At 41.1% G+C, this 26,574-nt stretch overlaps 1 protein-coding gene across 2 annotated transcripts in view; it reads right to left on the bottom strand.

Annotated features, from left to right (window-relative positions):
* The window catches only part of SLC12A5 (solute carrier family 12 member 5), a 140,644-nt gene that overhangs the window by 96,364 nt on the left and 17,706 nt on the right, over positions 1-26,574 (bottom strand). The gene's annotated exons all lie outside the window — the stretch shown is intronic.

The raw sequence follows: 26,574 nt of genomic DNA, 5'->3' as shown, positions 1-26,574 counted from the left end.
GCATTTGACAAATACATGCGGATAAAGTGAATGTCTATGTCTAAGAAGATTATTACCAAAATACCAGAGCAAAGCCAAATCTAGTTCTTAGATATTTAGTTTTATTAACAATATGTTAGCTGTTTACTTTTTGCTTTAAAATTATTTAAAAAATTTAAAAAAGAATATTAAGCATCATTCCAATAAGACTCGGGCTTTGCAAGGAGAACATTTTGGCAAATATTGAGCATGGCCACAGTGGGAGGGGCTTAAAGGGGCATAGTTACTAGTCTAGAATCTGAGCCTAATCGCTGTATACTCAGCACACCTATGCTAAAGTCCTCATACCCAACAAAATATGCTTTAATCACAGTGCTATAAGTGAAAGTTTGACAGACACATATAAACCTCAGTACCAGGGGCGGACTGACCATTCAGCCACTCAGGCACTGCCTGAGGGCCCCGGGCCACTAGGGGGCCCCATTAGGGTTGCCAGACTCAGTAAAACCAGGGACAGTATGTAAAAATCTGTGTTTTTTTACATCTGTCATTGAAATGTCCCTTACCGACATCCTTTTGGTCTAAAAATCCAGAGATTATAGCTGCCCCACCCCTCCAGTACCTGCTCAGCCAATAGAAACATGTCTGTGTATACTGTGTGTACATGTATGTGGACTCTGTGTGATTGTATACTGTGTGTGTTTGTGTATACTGTGTGATTGTATACTGTGTGTGTTTGTGTATACTGTGTGGCCCCATAATCTCTGACTGCCTGGGGGCCCCATAATCTCCTATTGCCCGGGGGCCCCATGAGTTGTCAGTCCGCCCCTGCTCAATACTATCACTTTTGAAAACGAAATTCTTCCATTATATATGCTCTGGATACAGGGGGTGAACACTGCATATCTCGTTCACTGCTAACCTCAGAACACCTTTTCTATCCATTATGTCTGCATCCCTCGTCCAAAATGGCTTACCTCTGTACTCTGTTTCCATCACTGCACAACTGCTAATCAATGCACCCTCACTGCTCACTTCTGCCACCTCTTTACATCACTGCACCCATACTGCTCACCTCTTCACCCCCTTTGCAGCACTGCTAACCTCTGCTCCACATTCGTTTCAAACCACTGCACCCCTATTCCACCATTGCTAACTTCTGCACCCCCTTTACAGTAGCCCCACTGCCCACCTCTGAATCCTCCTGCACCCCTCCTCACCTCTTTTTCCTTTGTGCAAGCAGTGCTACCCAATGTAGGTGGCTGTACACTCACTCCAAAATGTAAGCAGTGTGGGGGCAGCAGTGGAAGGTGGGTGTAGACCCATGGCAAACAGGTCCACAACACATATTGTACTTTGAGGAAGGATACTCTATACAAAGCTATGAAAACAATCACTAGAGAAATTTTCTTTGAGATAATTATTAGAGAGACAATGAACCCCCTTAATGGATATGCAATGCGCCTCCATAACACATAAATATGATGCTGATGATCATAGCGACACGGCACTAAGGTATAAGACAGGGAAACTCAAATAGACAGCCTGTCCACCTTACATCACTACATCTTGAACTGATGAATAGAAGATCAGAATCAGCTGTCAACTTACTTCGCTAGTAGGTGCCAGGTATACAGAGCTGGAAGCAAGTGACCTATCAATATCTACAGTAGTATACTACCTCCTTAACAAAAATGCACTAACCGTGCACAGAAAGCAACAATGGGAGCAGAAGTGAACAGATTGGGAGGCAAAAGCCTTTCAATACATGAGTATGTGCTGAAAGAAATGTGTGAGGGTCTACGGTCCATCACCCCAGGTTTTGCGACTAGAGCCTGGTGAGGCATACTGCAACACCTGGACAAAGTAAGTCAAGCAATGAGATATCTCCCAAAGCCATGAAGAAGGAGGAAACCATAATCCCTAAAATGTGTTGCCTGTACCTCACTATTTAAACTAAAAAAGATGAACAAATTGTCTGAGTAGCTCACAGGTGCCCATGGCAGGCCTCTCACCCTATGAAATGGCCTATGTTGGCTATGCAGAGAACCAGCCCTTCATGCACCTAGAAGTTAGAGACATGGAAATACTTTGTTTTACTGTTTACCCATCACATAATATTAGGCCATTATAGGTACCAATAGTTTGAGCAAACTTCATATATAAAGAGTACCTGTCTGCTGAATACTCCAGTAATAGAACAAAAGTATCTCATACAATTGAGATTGTTATTTATTGCTAGTGACTTAACACAGACAATTTGTTAGACAGTACATTTATTTTTTACCAGCTGGCTAGCTAGTAAAGCAGGCCATAGACAAGTTGAAAACCAAATTAAAATTCTGGTTGATTGTCGTGTTATTTGTTTTTCGCATTATTATTGTGCCAGCTGCGACATGCCTTTTTTGTGCTGCAATTGAAAGTGCGTGATCCAACGTGCTGGATTTTGTTTTAGAAAAACAAAACAAATTATGGCAAAATCCTATGCGGCATTTTCGTTTTTCGATCGAGAGAGCGTACAGTTTTCCACTCGTCTGTAGCCGGCCTATGTGTGCTGGAAATACATTTTGCATTGCTTGCTTTGTGCAAAACCCATCCATGTACACTTTACTCTAAAACTAGTTATACTTTGGCAAAGTTGCAATTTTCTGTTACCTTGTTGGAATGGGTGCAGGGGCACACCGATAGCCCTCACTTGCCATTGTGCTCTGCTGGGGTTCTGGTGTGTCTCTGTGACTTTAAGGAGGTATGGGCTGCCTCCAGGAATACCTGCACTTAATTAATTCATTGCTATATACTGTATACTGCAACTTGGAGGCTCTCAAAAGTTAAGCCTAGTACACACGTGAAGATTTTTTTTCGTTCAACCCAAAGGGCTAAAAGAAAAAAAAGACCAGAGGTCACCATACTAACTATCCAATGTTAGTAGAGCGATCTCCTCCACTGAGCTATTGTATTCAGAACACGCTGGTCAGCACTCGCAGCCATTGTCTGCAAGTGCTGATCGGATGCTGATCGGCTGTTGGTTTTCAAGCTTGCTCGTTCAACAGAGAAGCTGGTCATGAGATCAGCTTTTTTTTAAATGGGCAACTGTACACACGGACCAAAAGTCGACTCATTTCTACTGTAACGGCTGATATTCAGCCTGTGTGTACGAGAATTTTGAGTAAGGACCTTACTATACAGGGGATCTTGATTAGGCACTGTGGCTTCCTCATATATTTATAAATGCTGTGCAACTAAAACCTCTGTTTTTAACATAATTTGTTAGACCGTGTAAAAAAAATCCATTTTTTTGCTAGCTAGCTGACAAGAGTACCGGTTTTGTTTTGTTTGCTTTGTGTGCAGCCCTTCCATGTGAAACGTACTCAAAAAGCTGGTTATAAATTGGAGCCATCAGTGCCATTTTTTGTTTGAGTTGACATACTGTACCGTCAGCAGTAAATAGCGGGTTTAAAGTTATAGTGTATGCCAAACAAAAAGGGAAAACCAAATCCAAATACCCACCAAATCGTTCTCTTTGTTCCTACCAAGACCTCCTGCTCTCTAGCTCCCTTGTCACCTCTTCCCATGCTCATCTCCAGGACTTTTCCTGAGCCTCTCCCATCCTATGGAACTCCCTACCTCAAACTGTCTCCTACACTGCACTTTTAGGCGATCCCTGAAAACCCTTCTCTTCAAAGAAGCCTATCCCGTCCACACCTAACAACTGTATTTTTATACATCAGCTAATCCCTCCGCAGTTATTACCTTTTATATCACTTGACCCCCCACCCTTTAGATTGTAGCTACTAACATAATATAACTGGGTACTAACATTTATAGGTAAAGTTGATCCAGGGAAAATCCGATTGCCTCTCGGGGGATCAGGAACACATTTTTTCCCCTGCTGTAGCAAATTGGATCATGCTTTGCTGGGGGTTTTCTCCTTCCTCTGGATCAACTGTAGATGAAGGATTGTGTATATGGGATTGTATTTTTTTATTTTTTTGGTTGAACTAGATGGACATGTGTCTTTTTTAACCTGACTAACTATGTAACTATCTAATGAGCAGGGCTCTCTGATTCCTCCTTTATTGAATTGTATTGTAATTGTGCTATCTGTGCAAACTGTTGGTGCTATATAAATTCTGTATAATAATAAGAAGAATTATCTCACTAACGGTTGTGTGGATACTCTAATGCCGACTAGGTCAGACGGGATCAGTCCCTTGGACAATCCGATCGTGTGTGGGCTAGTCCGCCTGTTTTTTATAAAAAAAAGTCAGATGGACCCAGAAATAGAACATGTTTCAAATCTATCCGATGGACTCAAGTCCGACGGACTAAATATCGGGAAAACCGTTCATCTGTGTGCTAGTCCGATGAACCAAAGACGATGCAAGGGCAGCTATTGGCTACTGGCTATTGAACTTCCTTGTTTAGTCCCGTCTTACGTCATCACGTTCAAAACTAACGAACTTTCGAACTGAATTAGTCCGTTTATGTGTGGCCAAGTCCGTTCGTGCAGTAAGTCCGTCGGACCTCCGCCGAAAGTCAGTCGGGAAGACCATCGGACCTAGTCCGTCGAAAAGTCTGGTCATGTGTATGGGGCAATAGTGATTGTACGAGTGGGTATATGGAACTAAAATACATGTATCTACAACTACTTACAAATTTGATGAGTTCACTGCCCTGTATTATTATTTCATATTTCTTAGGAAGGTAGTTTTGGGCTTTAATGTCCGCTATCATTGATATGAAATACATTTCTTCACTTTATACTGCAGAAGACAGTAATGTGATGAAACCAAGGCTTTACAAGCAAAGGGAAGTATGTGGTGTAAATAACACAAGCTTACAAAGACAAGTACCTACTAGGGAGTACTAGTACAAAAGGTCATGCTCTGATGTTGGACTGTGGGAAGCTCCAGAGCCATAACAACCACACAGATGTAAGTTAACTGTACCAAACGCAGGAACCAAAGTCTCCAAGCACAAATTTAACAGCATTACTTCTACATTGGACAAGTACTGCACTCTCTTCTTGATGAGTAGAGAATCAATTAAGACATTTCACAGCACTAAAGTCGAGAAATGAACAGACGGGATCTGTCTGTAACTCCCAGTATGCTGTCATCATCATCCTCATCATTCCCCTGATAACTACCATCCTGCTGCTTCTCTCATTATGTATGTAGACTTCTTCGTCATTATCCAGAACTATCATTTCAATTAAATAGAGTCTCTTGTTTTCCCTCCTTTCCTCCATTCAGCAAAGTACATTTCCTGCAAAATGGTAGTTTTCAGTTTTTCCAGGTTTTACTGGGAAAGAAATAACAAAATATGGAGACACGTTTCTAAACAAATTTAAAGATCAGGACAAATGAATGTGGGAGGAGGTTGAAACCTCCATTTGTTCTCTCAAAAACCAGAACCTGAAATTGAGAATTTAATTCTACAAGCAAAGAAATTCTTTATTTACTTTAGGACCCTCAAATAAGCAAAATAGAAACGTCCAAACCCCCCACAGTTCTTTACTACGTTTGTTAATACAGGTGGGTTCATGTCCAGGGCCGTCTTTAAGGCAGGGCAAAAGGGGCAGCTGCCCTGGGCCCTTTCATTGTTGTGGGGCCCAAAGCAGCTGCCTCATACTTGCCAACTATCCCAGTTTAAATTCCCTTGTCCCTTGAAGTTTTAGTCCTGTGCTGTGTCCCGATATCTTAGTGTGAAGTGCTGGTACCAATGCTGCCCAGCTCTGCCCTATTATTGTGTACAGATGGCTCACCTGCAGACTCTGTGTTTACATGTAAATAATCGGCATTCATATGTAAATAGCGGCGGTATTACCAAGTACATAGCTGCAACCGGCGGCATTGATATGTAAATAAAGGCGACATTCATATGAGTATCATGCTCCCTTCCAATCAGTGAGCAGTATTACTGTACAGTAATCTCTAGAAACCAATTAACAAGCAGAAATAATGTTCTGTAACCTCTAGCAACTAATCAGTGAGGTGTAATGTGTGCTGTAACCTCTAGCAACCAGTCATTAAGCAGTAATGATATGCTGTAACCACTGGCAACCAATCGCAATTGCTGACTGATCTGATACAGTAAACATATTTTAAGTCTAGCTGCTATTTATTGTATGTCTCAGAGCAGGTGGAGAGAGAAATTGCATGGGGGGGCAATATATTTTTTGCCCACGGTCCACTCAATATTAAAGATGGCCCTGTTCATGTCTCATACCCCTCTGGAATCCCCAGGTACAGGTGGTGGCTCGCTTCTGTCAGCAAATCGTATAATTTGCCATCAAAGAAATATACAAATGCAGGAGTTTTCACTATTTTTCAATCACAGTAAGCAGGAACTAATTCCGTAGCGTATCACACCACAATACAGCGTTGTGTTCTCCAAAAATGCATCAGCATTTGTTCCTGCTGACTGCTAATGAATAAAAGGAAAATTCCTGGATTCTGGTGTGTGATATTTCTTAAACTTCTAGGATTCCCTGTCAAAAGAACTGTCTGATCACAATCATACATTGGGTCACCTAGGGAATAACATCTAGAAGACCTGCAGTACCAGATTCCCCCATCCCGTGAACCTCTCCTTTCTTGGAAATTTCCTTCAGAAGGAATATACATCATCCCTTTTCACCCAAGAGAAATATAATTTTTTACTTGGGATGTAAAAATCTGCCTGGAAAGCCAACAACCCATCTAGAGCAGTGGTAGTTTAATAGTACAAATGCTAGTGTTGAGTGCAGCAGGTGTTCAGCTTGTAAAAGGTCAGTTGGCATTCAGACATGTGTATTAGCTGAGACTCCCTAGAGTGCTAATTGTAGTTTTAGACAATAGAATACTGAGTCTTCAGGATATAGCAGCCAAACTGCAATGAAGACAATGATGGAATGAAGGTCTTGCTCTTCAGAGAAATATTTAAAGTGAACGAGTACTTGCCCATAGTGGCAAAGTTAAAGGGGTTGTAAAGCTTTATTATTTATTTTCTAAATAGGTTCCTTTAAGCTAGTGCATTGTTGGTTCACGTACCTTTTCCTTCGATTTCCCTTCTAAATGTTTTTTTTTTCTTTGTCTGAATTTATCCTGTTTCTCCTCCGTAAACTTCACACCATCATCCGAGCGGTGTTTAGTCAGCCAGAACAGCTTACTGAACAGCTTACTGAGGAGGAACAGGAAGTGAGAAATTCAGACAAAGAAAACAAAGAAAAAAAAACATTTAGAAGGGAAATCGAAGGAAAAGGTAAGTGAACCAACAATTCACTAGCTTAAAGGAACCTATTTAGAAAATAAAAAATGAACCTTTACAACCCCTTTAAAGGTTTAACTTATAGCAGAAACGGTAAGCCTTTCTACTTACCTTCTCCATGCAACTGTTGCACACAAATTTGTTCTGTAGCCCCAAGAATTATCTACTACTTCCAGTATGGTGGTATACATGAGTCTCCCCCTTGGTTCCCACAGTATAGCATAATTAGCTACCGTAATTTACAGGACTGAGAGCTGACCCATAATTGAAGGGCAGAACAACATACTCAAGGAGATGCTGGGAACTTTTAGATTTGCATGTATAGTCAGATGAAGGAAAACTTCATACAAAATCAATAGCTCTAGTGAGGCGGCTCCCACACATCAAGGCTTCCCTCGAACAGTAGCTCAAACCATAGAAACATAAAAGGGTCACCAGACCAAATCCAGATAAAGGGTCCAAAATAATTTAAAAAAGTAAAAAGTCATAAAAATACATAACTAAAGGGATCAAGAATAGTTACTGTACACAGGACGTTTTTACAACCTCTTCTGAATGATTTAACTTGACAGATAGTAACCCACATTTAAAACATCCGTTTTGCTGCATTTACATGTCGCGTTTTGCCACGTTTGCATTTAGAAGCGTTTGGAAAAAAAATCTCTCTCTCTCTCTCTCATATACAGTGGTGTGAAAAAGTGTTTGCCCCCTTCCTCATTTCCTGTTCCTTTGCATGCTTGTCACACTTAAGTGCTTCGGAACATCAAACCAATTTAAACAATAGTCAAGGACAACACAAGTAAACACAAAATGCAATTTGTAAATGAAGGTGTTTATTATTAAAGGTGAAAAAAAATCCAAACCATCATGGCCCTGTGTGAAAAAGTGATTGCCCCCTAAACCTAATAACTGGTTGGGCCAGCCTTAGCAGCAACAACTGCAACCAAGCGTTTGCGATAACGTGCAATGAGGCTTTTACAGCGTCCTGGAGAAATTTTGGCCCACTCATCTTTGCAGAATTGTCCTAATTCAGTTACATTAGAGGGTTTTCGAGCATGAACGGCCTTTTTAAGGTCATACCACAACATCTCAATAGGATTCAGGTCAGGACTTTGGCTAGGCCCCTCCAAAGTCTTCATTTTGTTTTTCTTCAGCCATTCGGTGGTGGACTTGCTGGTGTGTTTAGGATCATTGTCCTGCTGCAGAACCCAAGTTCGTTTCAGCTTGAGTACACGAACAGATGGTCGGACATTCTCCTTCAGGATCTCTTGGTATACAGCAGAATTCATAGTCTCTTTTATCACGGCAAGTCTTCCAGGTCCTGAAGCAGCAAAACAGCCCCAGACCATCACACTACCACCACCATATTTTACTGTTGGTATAATGTTCTTTTTATGAAATGCAGTGTTCCTTCTACGCCAGATATACTTGGACACACACCTTCCAAAGAGTTCCAAAGAGTTCCACTTTTGTCTCATCGGTCCACAGAATGTTGTCCCAAAAGTCTTGGGGATCATCAAGATGTGTTGTGGAGAAATTGAGACGAGCTTTGATGTTCTTTTTGCTCAGCAGTGGTTTTCTCCTTGGAACTCTGCCATGCAGGCCATTTTTGCCCAGTCTTTTCCTGATGATGGAGGCATGAACGCTGACCTTAACTGAGGCAAGTGAGGCCTGCAGTTCCTTGGACGTTGTTGTGGGGTCTTTTGTGACCTCTTGGATGAGTTGTCGCTGCGCTCTTGGGGTAATTTTGGGCGGCCGGCCACTCCTGGGAAGGTTCACCACTGTTCCATGTCTTCGCCATTTGTGGATAATGGCTCTCACTGTGGTTCGCTGGATTCCCAAAGCTTTGGAAATGGCTTTATAACCCTTTCCAGACTGATAGATCTCAATTACTTTCTTTCTCAATTGTTCCTGAATTTCTTTGGGTCTCGGCATGATGTGTAGCTTTTAAGGATCTTCTGGTGGACCTTACTGTGTCAAGCAGCTCCTATTTAAGTGATGCCTTGATTGTGAACAGGTGTGGCAATAATCAGGCCTGGGTGTGGCTAGAGAAATTGAACTCAGGTGTGGACAACCACAGTTATAGTATGTTTTAACAAGGGGGGCAATCACTTTTTCACACAGGGCCATGATGGTTTGGATTTTTTTTCACCTTTAATAATAAACACCTTCATTTACAAATTGCATTTTGTGTTTACTTGTGTTGTCCTTGACTATTGTTTAAATTGGTTTGATGTTTCGAAACACTTAAGTGTGACAAACATGCAAAGGAACAGGAAATGAGGAAGGGGGCAAACACTTTTTCACACCACTGTATATATATATATATATATATTTTTCAAAATAGACAAAAATTAAAATACGCCTGTAAACGAAATGCGTTTAAGAAGCATTTGGTGCTTGAAATGCCTCTAAACTCAGCGTCTGAACTCATTTTTTTTGCTTTCCAAAAAAGGCCTCTAAACTCAACTGCCTAGAAATGACTATTAACAACCCTGTGTACATACAGATAATACAACATAGAGGAGAGTTCAGGAGCAGTTGAAAAAAATGCCCAACTGCTCCTAAATATCCGTTTAGCAGCAGCAGTGTACATGAGGCCTTAGTTGCAAATTTCCCATGAAATTAGAAAACTCACACAGAGATCCCTGGCAACAAATTAGAGTAGCGGTAAAATGTAGAAAAGAAGGCTACAGCATGTTTACTGTGCCCAATATAAAGTAAACTTATTAGGCAATTGCCCTTTTAATTGCTTGAGGTTTTTTTCTTTGACAACTGATTTTTTTTTTTTTTTTTAAATCAAAAGCCTGTTAAGTATATTTATGTTTTTCCCTATTTTACCCAAATGCCACTTTCCAAATTGTGTCCCAAAAGAGTCGATGACTGGTTTTGGTTGCCTAAATGTTTTTACCTAACATATAAGAGAAAATGCAAAAATCATTTTCACAATTGTTATTGCAAAATTCATAGTTCAGAATATCTAGCAGCATTATACACTTAACAAATTAATTACAAGGCTAATTAGTGTTTCTGACTTTCTAATGTGGTAAACTTCCATAAAGTCAGGTTAATTGTCTTTCGAAGGTGTCTGTGGCTGTGATCAGTATTCTCCTCTGGGACTGCAACTGATTGAATTTTTTTTTTTGTTGTTGACATTGTTCCCCCAAAATGTCCCAGCACTTCCTGTCCTTGTGGCACCCTATCACTGGGACAGGAAGTGAGTGTAAAGTCCCCCAACTGGTGTACAGACAGTGATAAAAGCATGAAGTTGTAACTATTCACCACTCTATTCAAACCCCCCAAAAAATTGCTACTGGAGTTGGACTTTAATTGGACAATAATGCTATCCCAGGGCAAAGCTTATTACATAGTAGGCATCAAGCTTAAAAAAAAAAGACGAGATGCAGGAAATGTTGCACACCCATACAAAAGCCATTCAACAGCAAATTACCTATATTTTATAAGAAGTAAGGTGTACAACATGTCAATAAGACCACCAGAGAGCACCCAATCTGCCTATTGCCAGAACTTCCATAGCCAGGAAACAAAGGGAGCTGAAAACCAATTACATTGAAGGATATTTTTTTAATATCCTTTTTTATTGAGAGATTAGAGAGTTACCGTATATAAAATGACAAAAATTTTAAAGAAAAGAAAACAATGCAAAAAAAACCCCAAATAAACAAAAGGCCACCAACCTGGTACCACAACTGGTCGCGTAGGACCAGGAAACATAACAAAGTCGCTCTCATCACCAAACCCATCCCCACCCCAAACCCATGCCGGAAGATATTTAAGACCCCCTTCACACTTATATGTTGAAATAATGTGTGGTAAAAAATACTTTGTGCCATTTAGAATGGCAAACAAACCCACAAGTACACTAGATGCCAACAGACCTTTTTACCATGGGGTAAAAAAAAACTCTGGGTGCAATTTTTTTTGTGGGTTGTCATGCGCTGGCAGCTCGTTCAAACTGACATAATGCAGGTTAAGGTGCAAAATACTTTACATTATTAGGCATTAAGTAATGCATCACAACAAAATGTTTAGTGATGAAGGAGCCCTTAACAGTTCCTTAGTTTTAGACTAGAGTGTCCCTCTTTAATACACTGGGCCTTGGGCATAAACACCAAAGAGTTTCCAACGTGTTTTAAATGGCACCTAAGATGGGATCTCCTTACTTTCCATCTGAAGATGGAGAGGAAGAAAAAGGGGCACTGTGCTCAATGTTTGCATTCTCTGGCTAGTAATGGAGAGCCCAGCAGGGAAGAAAAGTACATTTAAATTAATAAGGATTAGCGACTGAAAAAGATAAAAAAAACAAATACATAAAAACTAATAAATGGTGCCATTACAGTGTAGGCCATGGGGAATTTATCACTTCATTAATTTTTCATGATTCAATTTTTATTGGTAAAATGAATGGTATCTAAGTACTGCAATATCATTCAAGTTTTAATGTAAAAAGAATGTTACCTTTACATACTGCAATATCTTTTTGTTTACATACAGGAGTGCAGAAAAAACTGCATGTCAGCAAAGAATTATAAATTAGGCTCAGCTCACATATATTTTTGTGGGCCGCATTTGCTCATGCCCAGGGCTCGAGTCCTGCGGGAAAGCATGGGAACGGCGTCCCTGCACTTTTTTCACAGCAGGAACGTCGTTCCCTTTGCAGGACTAGAGCCGCCTGAGCCGATCCTTGACTAAGTGGTGATGCCCAGCATCGACACATAGTAAAGGATGGTGTCCTCCCCTCCCTTGGTCCTCCTCCTCCAGCAGCTGCGGCTATACTATACAGGACCACGCCTGCCAATCTGCAGCACTAGATCCCCACTGCAATACTGTCATTGGCTGCTAGAACCGCCATTGTCCTAACAACCAATGACATCACCTGTGCTCCCTGCCCTCATCAGCAAGTTCCTCCGCCCGGCTTTTGTCCCCCGGCATCATACTCCTTTGTCAAGGACTTATCCAGGTACACGTTTTTCTACTTTGGCTCAGTCACAACTCTGATGGGGAACTCTGGGGACACTCTGATGGGGGGGGGGGGGAGGGCTCTCTGGACTTGACCCCTGCTCATGCCTGAGTTTCCAGCAGAAAAAGGTGCATGCACCTTTTTTAAAACGTGGCCTGCCCACCAGATCCCTAAAATCTCATATAAGTTTTGACATATTAATGGTGCAATTTGAAAAGTTGTTTTCAATCATTTTAAATCTTCAACCTGGTGATCTGGGCATTATAGTCCTTGTTTAGACATTTTCTATAATGAAAGGACAACTGAGGTTGATTTACTAGTGGCAAATAGATTGTGCACTCTGCAAGGGCATTTGCTTCAGAGTAAATGAGGTGAAGCTTTACTTTGAAAAGAATAACCAATCACATGCAAGGAAAATTTAAAAGAATGCATTTTTGCTTGAACATAATTCACTGATGGAACTAGTCAGTAGAGCTTCCACTTTAGTAAGGCCCCTTTCACACTGGGGCGTTTTTGAGGTGCCATTTTTAGCGCTAAAAATAGTGCCTGTAAAGCTCCTCTGAAGCCACCCCAGTGTGAGAGCCCAAGTGCTTTCACACTGGGGCGGTGCACTTGCAGGATGGGAAAAAAAGTCCTGCAAGCAGCCTCTTTGGTGTGGTGCGGGAGCGGTGTATACACCGATCCCAAAATTGAAATGAATGGACAGCACTGCCTTAGCACCTGCAAAGCGGTTTGGCAGCGCCGCAACACTGACACTATTTACCCTTTCTTAGGCCACTAGTGGGGGGTTGAAAGCACCATGCTATCAGCGCTTTACCACTAACGCTGGCACCGCCCCTATGTAGCCTACAGCAACCCTGGTTGTCTCCTAATTGTGCTTCTGAATTATCACCCTGTCCCATTCCTCTCTGTTGGAGACCACAAGTGGCCATGCCGATACACACTGCACGTGCTCATAGTCCACTGTTGTTACTATCATTAAGCCGGTTCAGAGGAATTATGTGCACTCAAGTGCTCTTTTCTTATAATCAGGGCTTTTTTTTTCCAGCAAAACTGAGGAGGAACGGAATGTATGTATTGGCAAGGGGTGCTGGGGTATTCTAAAGTGTTTACTGATGTTGGCTGCTGGGGGGATCTATTGTAGCTGGGGGAGATCTATTTTTGCGGTGGTTATTGTTGTTGGGGAAGTCTATTGTTACTGGTGGGGGATCTATTGTTGCTGGGAGAGATCTACTGTTAAGGGTGAGGCCTATTATTGCTGGCTCCTGGGGGGTCTATTGATGCTGGCTGTGAAAAGATATGTTGCTATGGAGTCTATTGTTGTGCGGGGGGTATTTTGGTGTGGGTGTTCCATTGTTTTGGGGATGATCTATTGTTGTGGTGGGCAGGGGCGGATCCAGGGGGGGGGCAACGGGACAATTGCCCCCTCCGAGAAAATAGAACTTACTCCAAGGCTTTCTCCCTCCGCCACCTCACCAGATTTGCATGAGGCATCTAAATGCAGCTGGGACTTTATTGCTGCTTCCCCTGGCTTCCATCAGTTTATTTAGAGGGGGCCAGTGGGTCACTATGGGGGTCTGTAATTGATGTGACACGGGCTGCTGCTACATGCTGGCAGAGTTGCAGCAGAGCGGCACGAGTGTCACTTCACTTCCCTGTCAGGCGGAGTGATCTCTACCCGACAGGACCTTCCTAGTCCCGGCTGGTGTGACGTCACGATTCAGAGGCGTGCAGGATTGAAGACAAGATGGACTGTAGCCAGCTCAGTGCACTGCTAAGGCAGTGTTGTGTTAATGAGCTACAAGCGGCATTGTTATGTTAATTAGCTATGAGCGGCATTGTTATGTTAATTAGTTAACACCTAGTCTTACAGGTAAAGTGGTGAATGCTTTGGGGGTGGGGGGGGGGGGGGGTGAAATAATTTACACTGGTAATTGTAATATGGCACATGGAGGGGGTTAATGTACTCACTCATGTATTTGTGATCAGTGACAATTAACCCCTTTGTGCTGCATTAATGACAGTGGCACCATCAATGTTAATTAACCCCTTTTATGCTACAGCATGAAGGGGTTTATAAACACTGCCACTAATGCAGCACAAAGGGGTTAATTAATTGCCACTGGTCAGTAATACATCAGTGAGTACATTAACCCCCCTCCATGTGTCATATTACAATTACCAATCATCATCATTATCATCATGATAATCACACAGCACAGGTGCGTTGAGCCACAGCACCTGTATTGTGTAATTATCATGATAATAATGATGATATAGAATGACAGAAATCTGTATCTTTATGCTTCATTCACACAGGCAGACATGCGTCTGACATGCAGGGCTGTCTTTTACTGGCTTGGGGATGCATAAAGTGTTACATGCATCCCATTTATTTATACTGAGACACACAGCCGCTATATCCCAGTATGTCATGCGTGCGGATCCCAGAATGCATGCAGGGTTTATTCAAGTACCCGCACCAACATGTCATATTGGGATATAGCGGCTGTGTGTCTCAGTAGAAATAAATGAGATAAAACCGTCCCGTTAGCGGCCTTTACCGCCGTCGCCCGCCCACCCCAGTGTGAAAGCAGCGTTATTTTCTGGCAGTGCCCCTCCCGAGACTAGACTCTGGATCCGCCCCTGGTGGTGGGTCTATTGTTGTTGCTGGCTGCAGGGGATTTATTTTACTGATTTTTTTGTTATCATTAACAAATTCCATACAAATTACTTGGCACCAGAAAATTATATTTTCTGTGTTTGTTCTGGATCTGTATTCTCTATAAAGGGCAATACAGGGAGGTGGGCAGGGGGTGGAACCAAGGAACAGTGATTGGAAGTGGGTAGGGGTGGAGAAAAGGGGCTTATAATACACAAAGCATTAGCAAACCAATTGTAACCCAGATGGGATTTACATCTACTCTTAAGGCCTATACACACGATTGGACTTTTTGACAACAAACATGCAAATTAGCCGTTTTGGAGCAACATCCGACCGCATGTACGCTCCATCGGACAAACTTTTTCGGTTTTTATCTGAGTTTTGTTGGCTGTGTGAACGGACAAACTTTTTGACAACATAAGTCGGATGGAGCAAAGTACGATCGTATGTACGCAAAACCATCAGACTTTTGTACAAGGTACAAACACGCATGCTCAGAACCAATGCAAAAAATCAGACAACAATACAGAAGTTGACCAAAGGTGGCGTTGGAGTAATTGAACGTCCTCTTTTGATGTGTCGTCAGTACGTTGAAACGTCACTATGTTTGTGTGCAATACAAACTTACGGCCAACGCCCTTTGTACAAAAGTCCACGGGAAAGTTTGTACAAAGTCTGATCGTGTGTATGAGGCTTTACAAAAGCACGCAGAGCTTTATCGTTATTGTATAAACTACAAGTCCCATTAATCCACGGTGTAATGAAGAAAAACAGAGACAGATATGTCAATCTTACAGACTGTATGACAACCATGGTTCCCTCCATAGATACATTAGAAAAAAAAAAAGGGACTAAGTTTATTTGCAAAAGAACCAGATGAAAATAACGGAAAAAAGTAAAACAAATGCAGCCACAATAGTCAAGAACTAGTAGGCTGCAATATAATACATTTTTGTTTTAGTGTTTACACACGTTAAATGTGAAGTGATCAACCATATGCAAAGAAATATTCACACAGAAATGCTTCACTTTTCGATTTTTAATGAATCAAGCCCATTGTGTCCCTTCATCATTCCAGCACAGGAGCCTATAATTATCACAGCCACCAGCATCATTAGGAAGCTTCTTTCTCATCATCAGAAAACAATACCTTTAATTACAGCAACAAATGACCATAATCAGCAGGTGCAACATAATCTGTAGCACTTCACCATCATCAGTATCAACACTGTCATATAAAAGTCAAACCAATGAGTGTGGTTTTTCCAGTGAAATAAAGAACATACAAATTCTGTCCTAAATTTATATCAGCCCTAATGCTATTATCAAATAAATAGTCAAGGCATAGCAAATTACTACAGCTTCTTCATAGCAATACTATCACTTGTCGGGGTCAACACTAGTCAAATCTTGGAGAAATTAGAAATAAAAAATAATGGGCTTTGCCCTATTGTTCATGAAATGGGAAGAGCTAAGCCTTGTATACACGATCGGATTTTCCGACGGGAATTGTGTGATGACAGGCTGTTGGCATAAAATCCGACCGTTTATATATCAATAATAATATTATTATGCTTGTTTTTTTTTGGTTTTTTTTATTGGGGCAAGTTACCATTATCCCGTAGTTTTTAAGATCAAAGATACAACTATGTTGGTGCCCCTTGTTAATTTTACATTGTATTTTTTTTTTTAAATGTAACTGCCTACTCCCAAACTGTCATTTGAAGTAAAATACATAGCCAAGTATTATTCTACACAATTTTTTTTATTGTGCATTAAAAAAAGAAAACAAATACAATTGGACATGCCAAAAAAGTGCATTCTGTGCATCCAAAAATATAGAAAATATACCAAATCAAATCATTATTCAACAAAAAAATAAAATAAAAGCCTCATATATATGTCCTGCTTCTTAATATAGGTGGTCAACAATGCAAAGAATTGGTGAAAGCAGGGGTCCGCCATCCAGAGGTAATTCTGAAAATGATCCGGATTATTCTCCTGGAGCTCCCGCAGCAAAGGCATATGACATAATTGGTCATGATTATTAAAGCAACCAATTTTTGGTCCAAGAAATCCTTCTCCTCCTGCTCCTGGACTGGACCTGGGTCAAAGCAATAACTCCAAGGCCAATAATAAATAACATGTTATTTACTCCGATTCCGCAACATGTCTGGTTGACGAACGGCCATTCACAAACAAACTGAAAAGCACGAAATGAAAAGTGCTGAATGAAAAGCACAAATTAACACTCATCAAACTTCTACTAACATGAAATTAGCAGAAGGAGCCCAAAGGGTGGCGCCTGACAATCGAACTTCCTCTTTATTGGCTTGTAGTATGTCTAGTATGTCACTACATTTGTCTTTGTTGGCTGAAAATTGTGTACCGTTTATGCGCAAGACAAAATCCAGGCACACGACCTTTGACATTTTGTCTGCGGAAAATTCGATCGTGTGTACGAGGCTTTAGATTGTGTAGTTAGGGTTATGTGATGATAAGTATGGCTATCTTACTTCAGTCAAGCTGACCCTCAATGGATCTTATATTATCCCAAACAGGTCAGCAATACAGGCACCACAAGGTTTGATCTAGCCTCCAGTTAGGAATAACACAATGCAATGCTGAAGCTACAGTGGCCCGCAGAGAAGCTCCTGCATTGCTTGAAGGACAGATTATAAGTGAATTGTGGGCTCCATGCTCCCTCCATCACTGCCCCCCCCCCCCCAATCAACCCCCTCCATTCCTTGTGGCCTGCAGTGGCTACTGGCTATATATGGGTTCTTTTTGTTTGTTTTATTATTTACTGTTTTCTAAAGGCCAGTCCTGTGACAGTTCCTCTCGGCATCTTCACAAGGCTGGGTGGTCCATTCTGATTCAGAAAGCATTGGCATAATGACCTTAGCTCTATTATTTGCACCAGTACAGTAAGAATTAAGGTTCCATAATGATGATCCCTCAGTGTATGGGACCATGACACCAAGTATTCACAATGGTGTCCTCAGTCTTCTAGGTTGAGTGACATTGGACATTACGTAATCTGGAAGACTGAGGACTCCTTATTCAATGTAGGGGTATCCTGGCTCCATCCACTGAGGGGTTCTGGGTCATCATGATGCACCAGGTGTCATTATACCCAGAAGACTGAGGATGTCAATGGCCAAGAAAAGGTATTGTGGGGGCAGCTCTGGACTGATGGCAGGAATTACAGCCAAAGCTTTTTTTTTTTTTTTTTTTTTGGGGGGTACATCGAAAAATAAAATGTTAGCTCAGAATTGGGCTTTGAGACAAAATGAGGCCTTCAGCAAAGTCGCAACTTTCTTATCCCTTCAACTGTCATTAATCAGGATTGAAATAGGTACTCAACACCTCATGTGCATTATCTTTGCTGGCATGGCCCCAACAGACACCAGAGAGAGTGCAAAATCTGGTGCAGCTGTGCATGGTAGCCAATCAGCTAACTTCAGCTTGTTCAATTAAGCTTTGACAAAAAACCTGGAACCTGGTTTTCAGGCAGAGATGCACCTGATTTTGCACTCTCCAGTTTTACTAAATCAACCCCAAACTGCCTAAGATTCCATTCTCCCATGTGAAGTGACAAGTGGGTGCACAGCTTTAACCAACTGCATTATTTGCCTGATTTACTCTAGGAGCATGAAGGTTATAGCTGGCCCCCCATCTAAAGGGCCCTATGCTCCTTCCTAGATTGCCTTGTGGATGATCCAGTTCTGAACCTGACACAGCTAATACAAGGGGTCCTACTTTCCAGTTGAGATTTTATATTTTATATTACAAGAATGCAAAAGGAGAAGTGGAGACTCTCTGGTAGGGACGGGAAAATCTAAAACTCCCAAACTGAAGGGAACAGAGTAGACCAATATCAATCTCTCAGCACATAAAATAAAGACAACAATTGACACAACCCACCAAACTTCTCTTACTACTAGAGTAGTCCTTTCTCTTTTATAAAGGTATGGGTATAGGTATATATATATATATATATATATGATATTGGTGCATGCTACTAGCAGCTCTTTCATATAAAGGAACTTGAGATTTTGATTCTGGTCTATTAAGTGTATACTAAGATTTTTTTTATTAATTGATAACAATCATTTTTTAAATGTATTCCATTACTTTATACTCTCTACTCTACTTTAAACCTTAATCTTGACCATAATACACTTGTAGACAACCCTTTAGCGTGCTATGCATGTTTCTAGCCATTATGCTAACCATTTTTACAAAGTGACCCAGTTGTATAAACACTCTCATCCGTCTCTTATGATGCGCATAGCTCTGTAGAGAGCCATCTCCTTTGTACTTTGTAGCTTGCTATCAAATATTAGTATTACCAAGAGAACGAGGCAACATAGGAGAAAAAAAACAGCAACTGGAAGATCTCCCATTTAGAGCCATGAAACCAACATAACGCTATTCTCAATTGCTATGTGTAACAAAATTCCATTATATAACTAATCATTATCAGTATGGTAACACAGCTCATAAAAATCCGCTCAATAAAAATTAGCATGATCTTCTTCCCCAAGGGCTTCTCTTCCAATATCTTCTCTATGCAAGCCTAAGCTTCTGTTTTCATTACGATTACAAAGCCCTCAGTGATCATCAGTTGCTTGTAGTCCAAGAATATGCAGTCCCTTAACATTATGATAAGAGGAAGAATGAATCAGTGGGGCAAGATGAAATTGCCCCCATTTTTATACTAATAAGGTCACGGTGAAGCGTAGACCAATTATGGATCTGCAAGCAAACCTCCAGGCCAAGGACCTTTATAACCAAGAGGACATGTTCACTGAGGCAGTGCACAAATCAATGATGATGTATCAGGCACAATAATCTATAGCAACCAATCAGATTTCAGATCAGTCAATGATGACATTTGACTGGTTTGTTGGATCACTTTACACGGCACATCACCACTTCATGTTGCACTCTTACAATAAAGTAGATGCACACCTTAAATAGATGACAATTGGTTTGTTAAAGCATTGTGTATCACTAACAAAGGCATTTTTTCTAATTAAAATACAGTTTTCACATTTTAATGCATTTCAGTACTGCAGATCTCTTGCAGCCACCTGGTAACCAAATCCTGTCTACATGTAGTTCAATGATAGCTGCATGGCACATTTCAGAGTAGATTTTCTGATGGTGACAACAGTGAACCAAGCCTGAGTAATGTGCAGTGAAGTGGCCACATGTACTCTCCATTGGAAACTCATATGATAGGGTGACAATGCAGTAGCACTGCTTGGAAACATGAACAAAGCATTGTCTTCCTATAGCAGGAAGTGCCTGAACAAAGGACAATTGCAGAAACAGCAAGTATAATTTCAATGGAGATGCTTTCTCAAGCCCTCCGATTCAGACAAAGACTCACGAGAACATGAACTGTAGTAGTAATTTAGAGCAATCAATCAGAATTAACCTTTTATTGTATAGTAGTCAAACTAATGAAAGATAACTGCTGTTCAGTTGCTATGGTTTTCTGCACATTCGCGTGTATTACTGCCTAATGGATGAAACCCTTCTATGTTGTCATTGTTAACCTCATATTAATGGAAAAGTATAATTTATTTTTATTAATATATATATATATATATATCTATATATATATACTGATATATTTATATGATGCTTATATTATTTAAATAAAATCCATCATTTACAATTTTTTTTAATCATTTAATGTGGGGTGCTTTCATGTCATCCTTTTTGAGGAGTGTGCCGGGCTTGCTGATATGAAAACCCACCACTTCCCCTTCACTTGTTGAAGGATACCGGAAGATTGAAAAATCAAAATGGCTGCTTTCTCTGTTAGAAAAAAGAAAGGAGGCATCTCACTGCTCTCAATCAACTGATTGAGTGATCATTTAATTTATCTGCTGCAATTCAGAAAGCCCATCACTAGTCATTCACTTGTTGACTGATGCCTGTGTTTCATCAGATTTGGTGACCCGTCAGAATGTGTATCGGAGGTGTCACGGGACTGGCCTTCAGAAGGATAGAGCGGAAAGGGGGCAAGCAGACATCTTGTTACACCCACCATAGTTCTGCATTTTACACTTATGCAGCGTACACACGACCGGACCTTTCGACGGACTTGGTCCGGCGGACAATCCGCCGAACTTTCAAACGAATGGACTTGGCCACACACGATCACTCCAAAAGTCCGAACAATTCGAACGTGATGACGTAGAATAAGGAAGTTCATAGCTAGTAGCCAATATCTGCCCTTGCTTCGGTTTTAGTCCGTCGGACTAGCACACAGCCGACCGGATTTTTAGACCTGACTCGAGTCCGTCAGAAAGATTTGAAGCCAGTTTTATTTCTATGTCCGCCAGACTTTTGGGAAGAAAAAGTCCTCTGGAGCCCACACACAATCAAATTGTCCGACGGACCAAGTCCACCGGAAAGTCCGATCGTGTGTACGCAGCATTATTTTTAACTGTAAACTGAGGATATATAGTGAAATACAGCACTTAGAACTCTATTTGACTGTTTAGGTGTTGAACTTTAAAAGCAGCGGCAAGCCTGCTGATCTCACAGGTTTGCTAATCTGACAGAAGTTCACCGCTTAATCAGGATACCTCACCGCCATCTTGCTACACCCTGCATTCTCCCACAGTAAGGATAGAGCGGAAAGGGGGCAAGCAGACATCTTGTTACACCCACCATAGTTCTGCATTTTACACTTATGCAGCGCACACACGACGGGTCCTTTCGACAGACTTGGTCGGGCGGACAATCCGATGGACTTTGCAGCTGAGGTCCGTCAGACTTTCAAACGAATTGACTTGGCCACATACGATCACTCCAAAAGTCAGACGGATTAGAACGTGATGACGTAGAATAAGGAAGTTCATAACTAGTAGCCAATAGTTGCCCTAGCGTCAGTTTTAGTCTAGCACACAGACGACCGGATTTTTAGACCGGGCTTGAGTCCGTCGGAAAGATTTGAAGCCAGTTTTATTTCTAGGTCCGCCGGACTTTTGGGAAGAAAAAGTCCTCTGGAGCCCACACACGATTGAATTGTCCCACGGACTCTTGTTCGCTGAACCAAGTCCAACGGAAAGTCAGATCGTGTATACGCGGCATTATTTTTAACTGTAAACTGAGGTTATATAGTGAAATACAGCACTTAGACTCCATTTGACTGTTTAGATGCTGAACTTTAAAAGCAGCGGCAAGCCTGCTGATCTCACAGGTTTGCTAATCTGATAGAAGTTCGCCGCTTTTAAAATTCGACATCTAAACTGTAAGAAGGAGTTCTAAGTACTGTATTTCACTATATAACCTCAGTTTATAATTAAAAATAAGTGTAAAATACGAAATTCTGGTGGGTGTAACAAGAAGTCCGCTTTCCCCCTTCTCAGTGTATCCTTAGTGTGGGCGAGTGCGGGGTGTAGCAAGATGGCGGCGACGAAACGTCACTTCTGACGGGTTGCCAAATCTGATGAAACACCTGCAAACCGAGGAACCAAGTTGGTAGTATCCATGCTAGAAGACAGTAAGGGATGTGACCCTGCTCTCATTTAGATGTGGGTATCTAACATATCATTTGGATACACACTTTTAGATGTGTGGATCATGTAATCTATATGCTGTTATTTAGAAAGCCCAGCACTCATTCACTTGTTGATGGATACCTGTAGATTGAAAATCCAGATGGCAGTTTTCTCTGCTGGAAGAGATTAAGAGGCTGTGACCCTGCTCTCATTTAGATGTGTGAGCATGTAATCTATATGCTGCTATTCAGAAAGCCCAGCACTAGTTATTCAATTGTTAACTAATACCTGCAGACTGAAAATCCAGAAAGCTGTTTTTCTCTGCTAGAAGAGAGCAAGGGGTGTGGTACTCTACTCATTCAGTAATATGCAGGGCTGGACTGGGACAGAAATTTTGCCCTGGACTTCATCCAGACTGGCCCACTTACATTTTGAGTGTCCCATCAGCATTCCCTTACATCAGAGTGTCCCATCACCAGCCCTCTTACAACAGAGTGTCCCATCAGCACCCCTTACATCAGATTGTCCCATTACCAGCCCCCTTACATCAGAGTCTCCCATCAGCACCCCCTTACATCAGAGTGTCCCATCAGCACCCCCTTACATCAGAGTGGCCCACTGAGACATCGGCCCACTGGGAAACTCCCAGTAGTCCCAATGGCCAGTACATGCCTGGTAATATGTGTGTGTAATCTATATGCTACTGTTCAGATATAGTCATAATGCATGCCAGTAAGGTATATACTGTAGACCAGCCTTTCTCAACCTTTTCAACACAGAGGAACACTTGAAATAGTTCTCCGGTCTCGAGGAACCCCTGCTAAAAATGAGAACTCTACAACTCATGATACATTAGTGTGATGGTCAGTGGGAAGAATGGTCCTTACACTTGTGGTCATTGGGAAGAATTACCTCCTTACAGATAGCTCAAAATATCAATGTTGTCAGTGGGAACTTATCTGAGAGGCAGATATTGCCCAATGCTGAAGGAACCCCTAGCAACCTCTGGAGGAACCCTAGGGTTCCACTGAACCCTGGTTGAGAATCACTGCTGTAGACAATACTCCTGGATTCTACTTTATATAAATAAAGTGCTGGGAACATCATTTGAAAGCCCTATTGTATTACAAAAATGTGTAAACTATTTTGTAGCTCCCTTATGTCTTAAAATACTTATGCCCCATACACACAGTCGGAAGTTCAGACGGAAAAACTCTGATCGGATTATGTTGTTGGAAAATCGAGACTATCAGACTTTTTCTGTCTGAATTTCTGACGGAAAAAGTTTGAGAGCAGGATTTAAAATTTTCCGACAACAAAATCCGATCGGACTTTTTCCGATCGTGTGTAGAGAATTCCAACGCACAAAGTGCCACACATGCTCAGAAAAAATTTGGAGGCGAAAGTTATTGGCTACTGGCCTCTACATAGTCCCATCGTACGTTTTGTACGTCATCTCGTTCCAAACTATTGGATTTTCCATCAACTTTGTGCGACCGTGTGTATGCAAGACAAGTTGCGGCCAAAATCCGTCTGAAAAAATCAGACGGATTTTGTGGTTGGAAATGTCCGACTGTGTGTATGGGGCATTAAAATTAGACTAATGGGGACCAGCCTGGAAATTTCCAACAATATAGACTTATTCCTTGTCCAGCTTTTATGTTTCTGCTATCTATATGCACTGTTCAATTACTATATGAGCATGGGGAAATGCTAATAACATTAGCACTATTATGTCTTTGGGTACCTTAGTATAGATTGATAAGCTGAATAATTAAATAATCCAAACTACTGTTTAAATACCCATACACGTCCATTGTTGTCTAGTACTTACAATTGTAGCGCGTTTGGATAATAATCAGCCTGTGTATAGGATAAGAAAGCAATTATCATATGGGAAGATGGGGCTCATACTAAGTCGTCAATTTGCATCCCATCATTTATCAGTAAAAGTCACAGCACCAATTTACGTGGGCAGGAACATGCTTATATAAGGTGTCAAAATTTTAAGAAAACTTTGGTTTTCTTTGGTCAGACAACTTTCAAATGTCTGATTGCTATTTCAAGTAAAATGAAGCTTAATGAACTGATACCAGAAGTCCCAGTATATACAGTATGTTTAGATAATTACTTGAGTATTCGTGAAGAATTTTTGTCGCTTGAGCATCTAAAACCCAAATGCAGACTTTTGAAGGAAAAGTCAACTTCCAACCTACCCAATTAACTCAATGTTGGTCCCTTATTGGTCCCCATGTCAGGCTAGTAATCTCATCACCTGTGGCAACTCCCTAAGGACCAGTTACTTTCTTCTTAAGCGTCCCTACCTCTCTGGCTGAGCTAGCTAATTGAACATTTGCTATCCAGTTAGGAAAGTGTTGGTTATACCTTATTCTACCACTGAAAAGGTTTCTCTGGGAAGAAACACCAGTGCAACATACCAAAACTGATAGTTATGTAACTTTATTATAATACTGACATTTGCCTACTGGACAACCAACTACAACAGCTGTGTGCTAATTCAGATCATAAAAAAGACTTGCTCAGCAGTGACACTGATTAACATTCTTGTGGGGAAACCACTTTAACCACCTTCAGACCGGACCATTTTGCTGGTCAATGACCAGAGGTCTTTTTACAATTTGGCACTGCGCTGCTTTAACTGGTAATTGCGCGGTCATGCAATGTTGTACCCAAACAAAATTTGTGTCCTTTTCTTCCCACAAATAGAGCTTTCTTTTGATGGTATTTGATTGCCTCTGCGATTTTTATTTTTTGCGATATAAATGTAAAAAGACCGCAAATTTTGAAAAAAAATGATATTTTCTACTTTTTGTTATTAGAAAAATCCAATAAACTCAATTTTAGTCATACATTTAGGCCAAAATGTATTCAGCCACATGTCTTTGGTAAAAAAAAAGTCAATAATTGTATATTTATTGGTTTGCGCAAAAGTTGTCACATCTACAAACTAAGGTACGTTTTCTGGAATTTACGCAGCTTTTAGTTTACGACTGCCTATCTCATTTCTTGAGGTGCTAAAATGGCAGGGCAGTACAAAACCCCCCCAAATGACCCCATTTTGGAAAGTAGACACCCTAAGGAAATTGATAAGTGGCATGTTGAGCCCATTGAATATTTTATTTTTTTGCCTCAAGCGATTGAATAATGACAAAAAAAAAATTTTTTTTTTTTTTTTTACACAAAGTTGTCACTAAATGATATATTGCTCACACATGCTATGGGCATATGTGAAATGACACCCCAAAATAAATTCTGCTGCTTCTCCTGAGTACGGGGATACCACATATGTGGGACTTTTTGGGAGCCTAGCCGCGTACGGGGCCCCGAAAACCAAGCACCGCCTTCAGGCTTTCTAAGGGCGTAAATTTTTGATTTCACTTCTCACTACCTATTACAGTTTTGAAGGCCATAAAATGCCAAGATGGCACAAAACCCCCACAAATGACCCCATTTTAGAAAGTAGACACCCCAAGCTATTTGCTGAGAGGCATTTTGAGTCCATGGAATATTTTATATTTTGCCACAAGTTGCGGGAAAATTACAAACTTTAATTTTTTTTTATTTTTTTTTCACAAAGTTGTCACTAAATGATATATTGCTCACACATGCTATGGGCATATGTGAAATGACACCCCAAAATAAATTCTGCTGCTTCTCCTGAGTACGGGGATACCACATATGTGGGACTTTTTGGGAGCCTAGCCGTGTACGGGGCCCCGAAAACCAAGAACCGCCTTCAGGTTTTCTAAGGGCGTAAATATTTGACTTCACTCCTCACTACCTATTACAGTTTTGAAGGCCATAAAATGCCAAGATGGCACAAAACCCCCACAAATGACCCCATTTTAGAAAGTAGACACCCCAAGCTATTTGCTGAGAGGCATGTTGAGTCCATGGAATATTTTATATTTTGCCACAAGTTGCGGGAATATTACAAACTTTTTTTTTTTTTTTTTTTTCACAAAGTTGTCACTAAATGATATATTGCTCACGCATGCCATGGGCATATGTGAAATGACACCCCAAAATAAATTCTGCTGCTTCTCCTGAGTACGGGGATACCACATGTGTGGGACTTTTTGGGAGCCTAGCCGCGTACGGGGCCCCGAAAACCAAGCACCGCCTTCAGGCTTTCTAAGGGCGTTACA

Source organism: Lithobates pipiens, unplaced genomic scaffold, assembly GCF_037356315.1.
Source record: "Lithobates pipiens isolate NorthernLeopardFrog02 unplaced genomic scaffold, aLitPip1_a1.2 Scaffold_28, whole genome shotgun sequence".
NCBI lineage: Eukaryota > Metazoa > Chordata > Amphibia > Anura > Ranidae > Lithobates > Lithobates pipiens.
This window is presented reverse-complemented; position numbering and strand designations above follow the sequence as displayed.